Source organism: Elephas maximus, chromosome 1 (assembly GCF_024166365.1).
Source record: "Elephas maximus indicus isolate mEleMax1 chromosome 1, mEleMax1 primary haplotype, whole genome shotgun sequence".
NCBI classification, from domain to species: Eukaryota; Metazoa; Chordata; class Mammalia; order Proboscidea; family Elephantidae; genus Elephas; species Elephas maximus.
This window is the reverse complement of record NC_064819.1, coordinates 162,080,464-162,096,006: the sequence shown is the minus strand read 5'-3', so window position 1 is coordinate 162,096,006 and position 15,543 is coordinate 162,080,464. Positions and strand designations below refer to the sequence as shown.

The 15,543-nt window shown below is 38.4% G+C and overlaps 1 non-coding gene across 1 annotated transcript; it reads left to right on the top strand.

The window, feature by feature from the left end:
• The first annotated feature begins 381 nt into the window (after positions 1-381).
• On the top strand, positions 382-517 carry LOC126058042 (small nucleolar RNA U109). Its single transcript, XR_007513062.1, has one exon. It is a non-coding gene; the product is annotated as a small nucleolar RNA U109 (small nucleolar RNA).
• The last annotated feature ends 15,026 nt before the right edge of the window (positions 518-15,543 follow it).

Below are 15,543 nucleotides of genomic sequence, written 5' to 3'. Positions count from 1 at the left end.
TGAGTCAGAATCTACTCGACAGCAGTGGGTTTTGGGCATTTATTTGAAGGTACCAAAAGTCTCATCATGTCATGTCCAATAAACATACATGGCCGTACACAAGTAGCTCAGAATATTAAGTGTGTGTGTGCATATATGTGTGTAATCAGTTTCAATTAATAATGTATACGAATATTTCAGGGAAGGAAAATATAAATCTTTAACTGTTCAAAGCAACATTAAGTTACAATTTAATGAAGGAACAGAATATCATATTAAATTACATATTAATTACTTAAATTACAGATGAAAAAAATAATTTAGGTTATCTTAGCCAATTAGGCTATATTCTTCTTATCTATGTATGTGCTTTAAATTTTCTATAAATAAGAGTAAAAACTATGACATGTGGAAAGGTCTGCTCCTCATTCCTTTAGGAGCAGGAATACATCTATAACATGCTACACTATAAAAAGGGGTTTTCAGGACTGACAACTTTACAGTAGAGTTTGAGTGGTAGTATATTTCTCCTACATTAAAAAAAAGAAAAAGTAAAAATCTGTAAATAGAGTTTCAAATAGATAAGCAGGACTTCCATGTGTGGGAAGATGAAATACACATTCCTTCCCCTATTCTTCAATTAAAAATTAAAAACCTTGGACATGATATAAATAACAAACATAAGAAGACTGAAAAGTAGAGAGTAGAAAGCAAACTATTACCTCACACCTAAAAAATGACACAGTGGTTAGTTTCCATGGTTTTCCTTTCGCCTCATGTATACCAGACTTGGAGGAGAAGATGCTGGCAGCCTAAAAATGCCAACAGGAGTAGATAAAACAAACCAAAAAAGCCCCAACAAAAGTTTATAATCTCCAGGCAAAGGACCAGCAAAGCAGCAAAAACACAATAACTATTCGACTGTAATCACACACCAGGGTAAACACTGTAACTCTATCTCCACCCATGGCAGCAAAAGCAAGTGGGGAACTCAGACTTCCACACTCACCAGGCCAAATGAGTTGTCCCAACACCCTTTGTGGGGTTATGTCAGAGGAGGTCTAGTAGAGACTCAGGACTTTCAATATTATTCAGCAGTCACAAGGACACCCCCCACCATGGTATCACTGTAGACCATGTAGGGAGCTAGATAAAAAGTCTCAACTAAATTATTTAAGTTTCCACCCCAAGCACCTACTAAAAGAACAAAACAAGCAAAGGGGAAAAAGAAAAAAAAAAAAAAACGATAAAGATAGCTTTGGTGAAAGGTAAGACAGTACACAATACTGGAGAAGCCAGCACAACTTGACCAAGGCAAGGTCATGGAAGCTCCATAGACACATCCAAACTCCTTGAGGGACCAAATTCCTGGGCTGAGGGCTGTGGGGATCATGGTCTCAGAGAACATCTAGCTCAATTGGCATACCAAAGTTTGTAAAGAAAATGTTCTACATCCTACTTTGGTCAGTAGTATGTGGGATTTTAAAAGCTTGTGAACAGCCATCAAATATACTCCACTGGTCTCACGCCATCTGGAGCAAGGGAGAATAAAGAAAACCAAAGACACAAGGGAAAGATTAGTCCAAACGACTAATGGACCAAAAGTACCACAGCCTCCATCAGACTGAGTCCAGCACAAATAGGTGGTGCATGGCTACCACAACCAACTGCTCTGACAGGGATCAAAACAAAGGGTTCTGGGCAGAGCTAAAGAAAAATGTAGAAAAAAATTCTAACTAAAAAAAAAAAGGCCAGACTTGGAGGTGGAGACAAGATGGTAGAATAGGGCAGAGGCTTCTGGTGAGCCCTCTTTACAACAAAGACCAAAAAAAAAAAAAAAAAAAAAGTGAAATGAGTATACTTGTGACAAGCTGGGAGCCCTGAGCATCAAAGGCAAGCTTAGACAACAAACTGAGGGGCAGGGGGAGGAAGAGACAGTTCAGAAGTGGGGAGGAGTTACCGGACCTGAATCGTGGACAGCCCTCAGACACCATTCCTGGAGCGGTGGCGGCAGCAGCAGCGGCAAAGGGCAGGTACTAGCATTATGCGCAGTTTCCTCAGGAAGAAGCAGCAAGCCACGGAGCCTACTCACACCTCTGGAACCTGAGGAGAACGGTGCTCCCAGCAAAAGCTAAGTACTTGCGTATATTTCACTGCGCCCCCCCCCCTCACCCCCAAGCAGGCTTCAGCGGCTGAATCCCTGGGCCTGAGATAGACCCTGGTGAGCACCTAGAGCCATCCTCCCGGCCTTGGGGAAGGAAAAAATTTCAAACTGGGGGGAAAAATAATTTGCTAGCTCCATTAACTGGGGAAGCTCAGGACAGAAGTGGCTCCTGTCCAGGCATAAACCGTCTGTGGACCTTGAGCACCTTTCCCTTTTGCATGGACCTGTGGGCCTATTTCAGGAGACTAGGCCCTTGTTGGCAAACTCCAACCATTTTAGCTGTGTGGTGGAGAGGTAGGTGTTTGACGTTTGACATTGCTTTGCCTATTAAACAAAGTCCTCACCTACCCACATCAGGGACGTAAGGACTGGTAGCTCCACTCAGGTCACCCAGCCTCCCGTGACAAGGGTCCAAAGATAACTGGTACCTCCCAGTCCTTATGACCAAAAACTTTGGGTGCCCATGGTCCCTCTGCAGAACCCACCCACCAGCATGCTCTAGGAAACAGAGATGTGTTTTCCTCAGAGACACTTGGGGGCTGGCTCTCAGCCCCCTGCCTTGTTCAGAGAGTGACCCCCTGCCGCAATCAGATACTGGTATATACGTCAATCACCCCTGCCACTCTAAGACTGTAGGACAGAGCCTGTACCACACACTTGATGATCAGCTACCTGGAAACCTAAGCTGAATTCATACAAGAAAACTGAATGGAATCCTAGACTGATATACTTGGTAACAGCTCTAGCCAGCTGGGGACAGGACACCAGAGCTCCAAAGGAGAAAATAATCAAGCTAGATCACTCAAGCAACCCATAGGGGTATACCAAAACAAAACAAAGCAAGCAGCTACGACACAGTAAGCAAGCATAAACTAATACAATAATTTATAGATGGCTCAGAGACAACAGTCAATATCAAGTCACATAAAGAAACAGACCACGATCACTTCAACAGGCTGACAAAACAAAGAATCCAGGTATCTTCTAGATGAAAGTGCATTCCTGGAATTACCAGATGCAGAATACAAAAGTTTAATATACAGAACCCTTTAAGACATCAGGAAGGAAATGAGGCAATACACAGAACAAGCCAAGGAACACACAGATAAAGCAACTAAAAAAATTAGAAAGATTATTCACGAACATAATGAAAAGTTTAATAAGCTGGAAAAATCCATAGACAGCAATCAGAAATTCAGAAGACTAACAATAAAATTACAGAATTAGACAACTCAATAGAAAGTCAGAGGAGCAGAACTGAGCAGGTAGAAGCTAGAATTTCTGAATTGAAGATAAATCACTTGACACTAATATCTTTGAAAAAAATCAGATAAAAGAATTTAAAAAAAATGAAGAAACCTTAAGAATCATGTGGGACTCTATCAAGAGAAATAACCTATGAGTGATTGGAGTACCAGAACAGGGAGGGATAACAGAAAATACAGAGAAAATTCTTGAAGATTTGTTGGCAGAAAACTTCCCTGATATTGTGAAAGATGAGAAGATATCTATCCAAGATGCTCATCGAACTCCACATAAGGTAGATGTTAAAAGAAAGTCACCAAGACATACTATAATCAAACTTGCCAAAACCAAAGATAAAGAAAGAACTATAAGAGCAGTGAGGGATAAACGAAAAGTCACCTACAAAGGAGAGCCAATAAGAATAAGCTCAGACTACTCGGCAGAAACTGTGCAGGCAAGAAGGCAATGGGATGACATATTTAAAAAATAGAAGGAAAAAAATTGCCAGCCAAGAATCATATATCCAGCAAAACTGTCTCTTAAATATGAAGGTGAAATTAAGACATTTCCAGATAAACACAAGTTTAGGGATTTCATAAAAACCAAACCAAAACTACAAGAAATACTAGACAATGAATAATATTGGGCATTAACCCAAGACTAGAACAATAGGCAGAGCAACCAAAAGTCAACCCAGACAGGGAAATCCAAAAAAAAAAAAAAAAAACGAAGATTATAAAATAAAAAAAAAAAAAGAAGCCAAAAACAGGGTAACAGCCATGTTATTATATAAAAGAAGACGACATTAAAATAATAAAGAGGGACAAAGAAATGTAATCACACACCTTCCATACGGAGAGGAAGATAAGGCCATACAAAGAAATAAAAGTTAGTTTTAAATTTAGAAAAATAGGGGTAAATAATAGGGTAACCACAAAGGAGATGAACTATCCTACTCATCAAAATAAAATACAAGAGAAAAATATAGACTCAGCAGAAACAAAATCAACAACAAGAAATATGAAGAAAGGACAATATATAAAGAAAATCTACTCAGCACATAAAATCAAGTGGGAAAAAGAAACTGTCAACAACACACACAAAAAAGCATCAAAATGATAGCACTAAATTCATACCTATCGATAATTACCCTGAATGTAATTGGATTAAATGCACCAATAAAGAGACAGAGAGTGGCAGAATGGATTAAAAAACAAGATCCGTCTATATGCTGCCTGTAAGAGACACACCTTAGACTTAGAGACACAAACAAACTAAAACTCAAAGGATGGAAAAAAATATATCAACCAAACAGCAATCAAAAAAGAGCAGGAGTGCGAATATTAATTTCTGAAAAAATAGACTTTAAAGTTAAATCCATCAGAAAAGATTGGGAAGGACATTAATGATTAAACAGACAATACACCAAGAAGATACAACACTACTAAATATTTATGCACCCAATGACAGGGCTGCAAGATACATAAAACAAACTCTATCAGCATTGAAAAGTGAGATAAGACAGTTCCACAATAATAGTAGGAGACTTCAACACACCACTTTCGGTGAAGGACAGGGCATCCAGAAAGAAGCTCAATAAAGACATGGAAGATGTAAATGCCACAATCAACCAACTTGACCTCGTAGACATACACAGAACACTCCACTCAACAGCAACCAAGTATACTTTCTTTTCTAGTGCACATGGAACATTCCCTAGAATAGAACACATATTAGGTCATAGAGCAAGCCTCAGCAGAATCCAAAACACTGAAATATTACAAAGCATCTTTTCTGACCATAAGGCCATAAAAGTGGAAATCAATAACAGGAAAAGCAGGGAAAAGAAATCAAACACTTGGAAACTGAACAATACCCTGCTAAAAAAAAAGACTGGTTTAAAGAAGACATTAAGGATGGAATAAAGAAATTCAAAGAATCCAATGAGAATGAAAACACTTCCTATCGGAACCTTTGGGACACAGCAAAAGTGGTGCTCAGGGGTCAATTTATATCAATAAATGCACACATCCAAAAAGAAGAAAGGGCCAAAATTAAAGAATTATCCGTATAACTTGAACAAATAGAAAGAGAGCAACAAAAGAAACCCTCAGGCACCAGAAGAAAACAAATAATAAAAATTAGAGCTGAACTAAATGAAATAGAAAACAGAAAAACAACTGACAGAATTAACAAGACCAAAAGCTGTTTTTTTTTAAAAACTCAACAAAATTAATAAACCATTAGCCAACCTGACAAAAGAAAAACAGGAGAGGAAGCAAATAACCCAAATAAGAAATGAGATGGGCGATATTACAGCAGACCCAACTGAAATTAAAAGAATCATATCAGATTACTATGAAAAACTATACTCAAACAAATTTGAAAACCTAGAAGAAATGGATGAATTCCTAGAAATACACTACCTACCTAAACTAACACAAACAGAGGCAGAACAACTAAATAGACCCATAACAAAAGAAGAGATTGAAAAGGTAATCCAAAAACTCCCAACAAAAAAAAAAAGCCTTGGTCCAGACGGCTTCACTGCAGAGTTCTACCAAACTTTCAGAGAAGAGTTAACACCACTGCTACTAAAGGTATTCCAGAGCATAGAACAGGATGGAATAATACCAAACTCATTCCATGAAGCCACCATATCCCTGATACCAAAACCAGGTAAAGACACCACAAGAAAAGAAAATTATAGACCTATATCCCTCAAGAACTTAGATGCAAAAATCCTCAACAAAATTCTAGCCAATAGAATTCAACAACATATCAAAAAAATAATTCACCATGACCAAGAAATGGGATTCATACCAGGTATGCAGGGATGGTTCAACATTAGAAAAACAATTAATGTAATCCACCACATAAATAAAACAAAAGACAAGAATCACATGATTTTATCAATGGATGCAGAAAAAGCATTTGACAAAGTTCAACACTCATTCATGATAAAAAACTCTCAGCAAAATAGGAATAGAAGGAAAATTTCTCAACATAAAAAAGGCCATTTATACAAAGCCAACAACCAACATCACCCTAAATGGAGTGAGCTTGAAAACATTCCCATTGAGATCGGGAACCAGACAAGGACGCCCTTTATCACCTCTCTTATTCAACATTGTGCTGGAAGTCCTAGCCAGAGCAATTAGGCTAGATAAAGAAATAAAGGGCATCCAGATAGGCAAGGAAGAAGTAAAAGAATCTCTATTTGCAGATGACATGATATTATACACAGAAAACCCTAAGGAATCCTCCAGAAACCTACTGAAACTAAGAGTAGAGTTCAGCAGGATATTGGGATACAAGATAAACATACAAAAATCAGTTGGATTCCTCTGCACCAACAAAAAGAACATCGAAGAGGAAATCACGAAATCAATGCCATTTACAGTAGCCCCAAGAAGATAAAATACTTAGGAATAAATCTTACCAGAGATGTAAAAGACCTATACAAAGAAAACTATGGTACACTTCTGCAAGAAACCGAAAGAGACTTATGTAAGTGGAAGAACATACCTTGCTTGTGGACAGAAAGACTTAACATTATAAAAATGTCAATTCTACCAAAAGCAATCTATACATTTAATGCAATTCCGATCAAAATCCCAAGGACATCCTTTAATGAGATGGAGAAACAAATCACCAATTTCAAACGGAAGGGAAAGAGGCCCAGGATAAATAAGGTATTACTGAAAAAGAAGCTTTTAGAACCTATTACGCTGCCACAGTAGTCAAAACAGCCTGGTGCTGCTACAACAGATATACGGACCAATGGAACAGAATTGAGAATCCAGACAGAAATCCATCCATATATGAGCAGTTGATATTTGACAAAGGCCCCAAAATAATTAAATGGGGAAAAGACAGTCTTTTTAACAAATGGTGCTGGCATAACTGGATATCCATCTGCAAAAAAATGAAACAAGACCCATACCTCACTCCATGCACAAAAACTAATTCAAAATGAATCAAAGACCTAATTATAAAATTTAAAATGATAAAAATCATGGAAGAAAAAATAGGGACAACATCAGGAGCCCTAATACATGGCATAAACAGTATAGAAAACATTATAAAGAATGCAGAAGAAAAACTAGATAACTGGGAGCTCCTAAAAATCAAGCACCTATGCTCATACAAAGCCTTCACCAAAAGAGTAAAAAGACTACCTACAGACTGGGAAAAAGTTTTTAGCTATGACATTTCTGGTCAGCACCTGATGTCTAAAATCTACACGATACTGCAAAAAGACAAATAACCCAATTAAAAAATGGGCAAAAGATATGAATAGACACTTCACTAAAGAAGACATTCAGGTAGCTAACAGATACATGAGGAAGTGTTCACGATCATTAGCCATTAGAGAAAGGCAGATCAAAACTATAATGAGATTTCATCTCACTCCAACAAGGCTGGCATTAATCCAAAAAACACAAAATATTAAATGTTGGAGAGGCTGTGGAGACATTGGAACACTTCTACACTGCTGCTGGGAATGTAAAATGGTACTACCTCTTTGGAAACCAATTTGGCACTTCCTTAAAAAGCTAGGAATAGAACTACCATATGATCCAGCAATCCCACTCCTTGGAATATATCCTAGAGAAATAAGAGCCTTTACACGAACAGATATATGCACACTCATGTTTATTGCAGCACTGTTTACAATAGCAAAAAGATGGAAGCAACCAAGGTGCCCGTCAACGGATGAATGGATAAATAAATTAGGTATATTCACACAGTGGAATACTACGCATCGATAAAGAACAGTGAGGAATCTGTGAGAAATTTCATAACATGGAGGAACCTGGAAGGCATTATGCTGAGTGAAATTAGTCAGTTGCAAAAGGACAAATATTGTATAAGACCACTATTATAAGAACTTGAGAAATAGTTTAAACTGAGAAGAAAACATTCTTTTGTGGTTACGAGATGGGGGAAGGAGGGAGGGTGGGAGGGGGCATTCACTAATTAGATAGTAGATAAGAACTACTTCAGGTGAAGGGAAAGACAGAACACAATACAGGGGAGGTCAGCACAATTGGACTAAGCCAAAAGCAAAGAAGTTTCCTGAAAAAACTGCTTCGAAGACCAGTGTAGCAGAGGCAGGGGTTTGGGGACCATGGTTTCAGGGGACATCGAAGTCAATTGGCATAATAAAATCTATTAAGAAAACATTCTGCATCTCACTTTGAAGAGTGGCGTCTGGGGTCTTAAACACTAGCAAGCAGCCATCTAAGATGTATCAGTTGGTCTCAACCCACCTGAATCAAAGGAGAATGAAGAACACCAAGGACACAAGGCGATTACAAGCCCAAGAGACAGAAAGGGCCACATGAACCAGAGACTACATCATCCTGAGACCAGAAGAACTAGATGGTGCCTGGCTATAACCGATGACTGCCCTGACAGGGAACACAACAGAGAACCCCTGAGGGAGCAGGAGAGCAGTATGATGCAGACCCCAAATTCTCATAAGACCAGACTTAATGGTCTGACTAAGACTAGAAGGACCCTGGTGGTCATGGCCCCCAGACCTTCTGTTGGCCCAGGATAGGAACCATTCCCAAAGCCAACTCTTCACACATGGATTGGACTGGACAATGGGTTGGAGAGGGATGCTGGTTAGGAGTGAGCTTCTTGAATCAGGTGGACACTTAAGATTATGTTGGCATCTTCTGCCTGGAGGGGAAATGAGAGGGTGGAGGGGGTTAGAAGTTGATGAAATGGACAAGAAAAGAGAGAGTGGAGGGAGAGAGCAGGCTGTCTCACATTAAGGGGAGAGTAATTGGGAGTGTGTATCAAGGTGTATATGGATTTTTGTGTGAGAGACTTACTTGATTTGTAAATTTTCACTTAAAGCACAATTAAAAAAAAAAAAAAAAGGCCAGACTTACTGGTCTGACAGAGACTGCAGAAACCCCAAAACTGCGGCCCCTGGACACCCTTTTAACTCAGTACTGAAGTCACTCTTGAAATTCACCCTTCAGCCAAAGATTAGATAGGCCCATAAAATGAAACTAAATGGGTGCACCAGACCAGGGGCAAGGAAGAGAAGACAAGAGGGGACAGGAAAGCTGGTAACGGGGAACCCAGTGTCAAGAAGGGAGTGTGTTGACATGTCGTGGGGGCAGAAACCAATGATGCAAAACGATATGTGTATTAATTGTTTAATGAGAAACTAATTTGCTCAGTAAACCTTCATCTAAAATATAATTAAAAAAATAAAGAGTAGAAATTGATGAAAGTAAAAACAAAGAAATAATTGAGAAAAATCAATGAAACAAAGAGGTGGTTCTTTGAAAATATCAATGAAATTGACAATGCTCAAGCAAGACTGACAAAGAAAAAAAGAGAGACACAAATCATCAATATTAGGAATGAAATGGGGATATCACTACAGACCCTCCCAACATCAAAAAAAGAACAGAATTGTATGAACAACTCTATACACCTAAATGTTACAACTTAAATAAAATCAACCACTTCCTTGAAATACACAAAGTACCACAGCTCATCCAATATGAGATAGATCATCTGAATATCCCTATAATCTGTATGGAAACCCTGGTGGCATAGTGGTTAAGAGCTACAGCTGCTAACAAAAAGATTGGCAGTTCGGATCCACCAGGCACTCCTTGAAAACCCTATAGGGCAGTTCTACCCTGTACTATAGGGTAACTATGAGTCAGAATCGACTCGATAGCAATGGGTTTGGTGTGGGTTTTTTTTTTGTTTTTTTTTTTTTTTGGTTTTATAGCCCATATGCTAAGCATGTAATCCAAGAAACTGGACTATATGAAAAAGAATGCGGCATCAGGAATGGAGAAAGACTCATTAACAACCTACATTATGCAGATGACACAACTTTACTCAGAAAGACTCATTAACAACCTGCATTATGCAGATGACACAATTTTACTCGCTGTACACAAAGAGAACTTGAAGCACTTACTGATGAAGATCAAAGACTACAGCCTTCAGTATGGATTACACCTCAAAAAAATCCTCACAACTGGACCAATAAGCAACACCATGATAAACGAAGAAAATACTGAAGTTGTCAAGGATTTAATTTTACTTGGGCCCACACTCAGCACCCATGGAAACAGCAGTGATGAAATCATCACCACCTACTCTCTTGTACATGGTACCATGACTAAATTAATTATCTAACATCTCCCTCTTTAATCATTTGAGTTTTCAACTGCCAGAAGAGATCATATTGGATACTGCCCTCAGTCTATAGACTACCTTCATAAACCAGTTACAGTTCATTTACATTCTCCAGTTATACCTCAACTTTGAGGCTATGACCACCAACCTAATTCAGATCCCAAGTATCTCTTACATGAACCACTGCAAATGGTTCTCCTTGTCGCCAATCTTTTTCCTATTCAATCCATTCTCTACACTGCCTCCAGAGTTATTTTCTTAAAAGCACACCAAAAAGGTGGTGTGGTATGTTGGTGAGAACAAAAGCTCTGGAATTAGACTATCTGGGTTCAATTTTCACCTCTACTACTTACTAGCTGTGAACTTTTAACAGCTTATTACTTCACTGCTTCAGCTTCCTCAGCATGGCAATAATAAACATGAGAATAACAAAACAGTCCATGTATATTATAGGGTTGCTATATTAACGGAATTAATATCTATAAGCATTTAAGATAGTATCTAATATATAAAAACTATACTATTACCACCATCTCTCTCTCCTGCTTTAACAACTATTTCATTGCTTCCCCCCTTCTCGCAGAATAAAGCCCAAGTTCTTACCATTCACAACGTTGTTGTTAGGTGCCGTCGAATCCGCTCCAACTCATAGTGACCCTGTGTACAACAGAACAAAACACTGCCCAGTCCTGCGCCATTCCCACAATCATTGCTATGTTTCAGCCTATTGTTGCAGCCACTGTGTCAATCCACCTCATTGTGGGTCTTCCTCTTTTTCACTGACCCTCTACTTTACCAAGCATGCTGTCCTTCTCCAGGGACTAGACCCTTCTGATTACATGTCCAAAGTAAGTGAGACAGAGTCTCACCATCCTTGCTCCTAATAAGCATTCTGGCTGCACTTCTTCCAAGACAGATTGGTTCATTTTTCTGGCAGTCCATGGTATATTCAATATTCTTCACCACACCATAATTCAAAGGCATCAATTCTTCTTCAGTTTTCCTTATTGTCCAGCTTTCACATGTATATGAGGCAACTGAAAACACAATGGTTTGGGCCAGGCACACCTTACTCCTTAAAGTGACATCTTTGCTTTTTAACACTTTAAAGAGATCTTTTGCAGCAGATTTCCCTGCATCCTTTGATTTCTACTGTTCACAGTATGACTCCCCAAACTGTCTTTTTACTCTCATTTCCCATCTACTTTTTACCAACACACATTCTCTAGCTGAATTACATTACTTGCCACTACTCCAAAGTAAACCATGCACTGTCCTACCTCCATGCCTTCACATTTATTTTTCTCTATCTGAAATGCCCCTCCCTGTTCTCTGGACTTGGAGGATTCCAGCTTCCTACTTTGGAAAGCAGGTCAACAATACCTCCTCTGTGAACTCTTCCCTCTTGACCATACATGTAGGCAAAATTCTTCCTGCTGCTTTCCAACATCTCTCTTTGCACATTCTCTGTCTTAGTTATCTAGTGCTGCTGTAACAGATATAAGTGGATGGCTTTAACAAACGAATTTATTTTCTCACAGTTTAGGAGGCTAGAAGTCTGAATTCAGAGCACTGGGTCTAGGGGAGGCTTCTCTGTAAGCTCTGGAGGAAGGTCCTTGTCTCTTCAGCTTCTGTTTCCTGATTCCTTGGAAATCTCCACGTGCCTTGTCATCTATCTTACCCTATCTCTCTGCTCTGCTCACTTCTTTAATTTCTTTTATATCTCAAAAGAGATTGGCTTAAGATTCACCCTACACTGTCCCATTAACAAAGACAGCCCATCTCTAAATGGAATTATAACTATAGGCATAGAGGTTAAGATTTATAATACATATTTTGGGAGGACATGACTCAATCCATAACAGTACCTATGACAGTGTGTCATGGTTGGGTCTGCATTCCAACTCTTTCAAGCTGTCTGACTTTGGAAAATTATTTATCCTCTCTATGTCTCAGTTCTGTCATCTGAAAATGGAGATTACAATAGTACCTCCAACCTCCAACAAAAGTTGTTGCTGTTGTGTGTCATCAAATCTGCTCCAATTTATAGCAACTCTATTTTTTTTTTTTCTATAGGGCAGAGTAGAACTGCCCTATAGGTTCTCCTAGGCTGTAATCTTTACAGGAGCAGATTGCCAGGTCTTTTCTCCTGCGGCTGGTGGGTTCAATCCTCCAAACTTTCAGTTAGCAGCCAAGTGCTTAACCATTGTGCCACCAAGACTCCCCAATAAAAATAGTACCTCCTTTATTAAACAAAATAATACATGGAAAAGGCATGGCACAATATGTGAAATCTAATAAAGGCTCAATAGATACTGTTATCATCATCATCATTAATGCAGTATTTAAATGGATCTGTAGAAGCTGCACTGCAAGTTTTATAGACATTTCTCTCTGAGTTCCCTCCAGTATTTCTTGGAAAATACAGATTTTGGTAAGAGGAAAGCCTGAAGAATCCAAAAAGAATCAGATGTTCTCAAAAGAAGGTGGCTGTCTAGATCATCTCTCACTGCACAGTATCTAAATATAGTAGAAGAATCATTAAATTTTGGTTAAGTGAATAAATATGCAGAGGGGAATAGTAGAGGAAAACCACTGCTATATACATTCTGTATGGCCCTAAGTCTGTCATTCTTAAATCATTAAAAAAAATTTTTTTTCTACTTACATTCCTTCCTTCTCTAGAATCGTCCTTTTGGAAATCAGAAACAGTATTGGAATAATTTATATATGGAGAAAGCCAAGAGCAAAGACTTTATCAACAAATGAACTCAGGTTCATATCTGGCTCTACCACTTACTAGCCCTGTGAATGTGGGCAAGACACATAACTCTCTGCACCTCAGTTCCTTCTCTGTTACATGGAAATAAAAGTGTCTACCTTCAGGCTTGTTGTGAGGACTAGATGAGAAACCATGACAGCACACTACATGAGCCTGGCATGTAGTAAGGAGTCCTAATTGGTAGCTATGATCATAACGTATTGTTTCAGTATTGTTATTAAGTTCTATGATAGACTTTTGAATTCTTGGAAACCTATCTCTTAAAGGATCCATAACACCTCAGAGGAGTCTTAAATATTCAGAGACTGAATATAACCTGGTAAAAATGTAGACAGGGGTTGAATGTGCCTACAGGAAGATATTGGAGGCAGGGGGATATTGTGTGTGTAGGAAGTTAGCAGCAATTTACTGTTTCTGGGACATCAAGTATAAGGCAAGAGTTCTGGAGGGGTAAGACTGGAGATGTAGGCAAAGGCAGATAATGGAGGTCCTTAAGAACTTATCCTGTAGGTAATATGAAACTATCTGAAAGTTAAAGACAGAATTGATGATAACATTTACTTTAGATCTATTACTCTAGTAGCTACGTGGCATGTGATTTGAGAGAGCAATAACTGGGGTCATGGGGATCTATTAGAAGATTGTTGTAGTCAATATTCCAAGACATAGCAGAAGAAGGGCAAAGACAATGGATAGAGCAATGAGGGGCTGTTTCAAGACATACTTGTAATGTAAAACCAGCAGAATTTGGTAACTGACTGGAGTAGAAGTAAGGGAATGGGAGGAATGACACAGGTTTCTGATTTCCATGACTGGGTTTCAGTACCAACTGAAATAGATACTACAAGGAATTCTTTTAGGAAAGAAGGGATTGACTTAAGTTTTTGACATATTGAGTTTGCAGACCCTGCCAGCCATCAGTGAATCTGACCAGAAAGCTTTGGGAAATAGAGTGAGAAAACTAAGGGTAGTTTTGGCTAATCAGAGAGTTTCATAAGATTGTAGAGCACCCTGAGAACGGGAAAAAGCAGCTACTAGTCAATAAAAAACCCATTGCCAATGTCAGAGGCAAATACTAACCTGACTTCAGAAAGTTGTATGCCACTCATATACCCATCTTTATCCCTGGTCACACTGTATCTTGGAATCCTGTATCAATATCATTATTATTACTAATGTTGTTGATGATAATGATGTTGGGTACTTCACACTTTGCAAAGGTCTTTCACAAATGCTATTTCACTTGGTCCTTGCAAGAAGCCTATCAGAAATATACGAGCGCTATCATTCCGATTTTATAAATAAGGAAACTGGGAGGTCTGAAGGGTTAGATGGGTTTCCAAGGATATAAGGCCAAACAGAGACAAAGTTAGATTCTAAACACGTATTCTTATGCTAAGTTTTGACCACATTCATGATACTTTGTGTTCAATGTGTACTGACTGAAAGGTATAGCCAAAAAAGTGATTGCCTTTCACTGAACCACCAATTCAAACTAATTTTACTTATTTTCTTGAAAGTTAAGTGGGTTCAACAGAATTTCAAGTATTTGAAGATTCTCATTGGTTACTCTTCTTCGTTGAGCTTTATTGTAAATAATCATACAACATATACATATTTACAGTGCTTAAGGGCTCAGGCACTGAGCCAGACATCCTGAGCTTGAATCCCAACTCTTGTATTTACCGATTGTTCAACCTTAGGTTAATTAACCCGTCTGAGATTCAGTTTTCTTATCTGTAATTTGGAATAATCATATTATTTACTTCATAGGGTTGTTGTAAAGATTCGGTAATTTGGTATCTACAAAGTGCTTAGAACAATGCCTACCACACATTAGGCATTCGATGTTAGCTATCTTTATTATTATCATTATTATTTAATTTAAAACATTATATGCCTCATTTTATTTGGTCTTAGGGACTTTTTTTCCATTAATAGCACATCACTGAGTATATACTAAAAAAGACGGTGAACATAAAATGTTAGGTTAATCCCATGGAGAGAACAAAACCTCCCAAACCTTCTAATTCATAAGTGAATGGGGATGATATAAACTTCAGGAGACTAACCATGTTATTTGCTGATTTATACTTGGAAGCTATAGCTCTAGATGATCACTACTGAAATTAAATTGCCATGCTTTTCTATAAATTAGGCTTTGGGAAGAAAAATGAACATATCA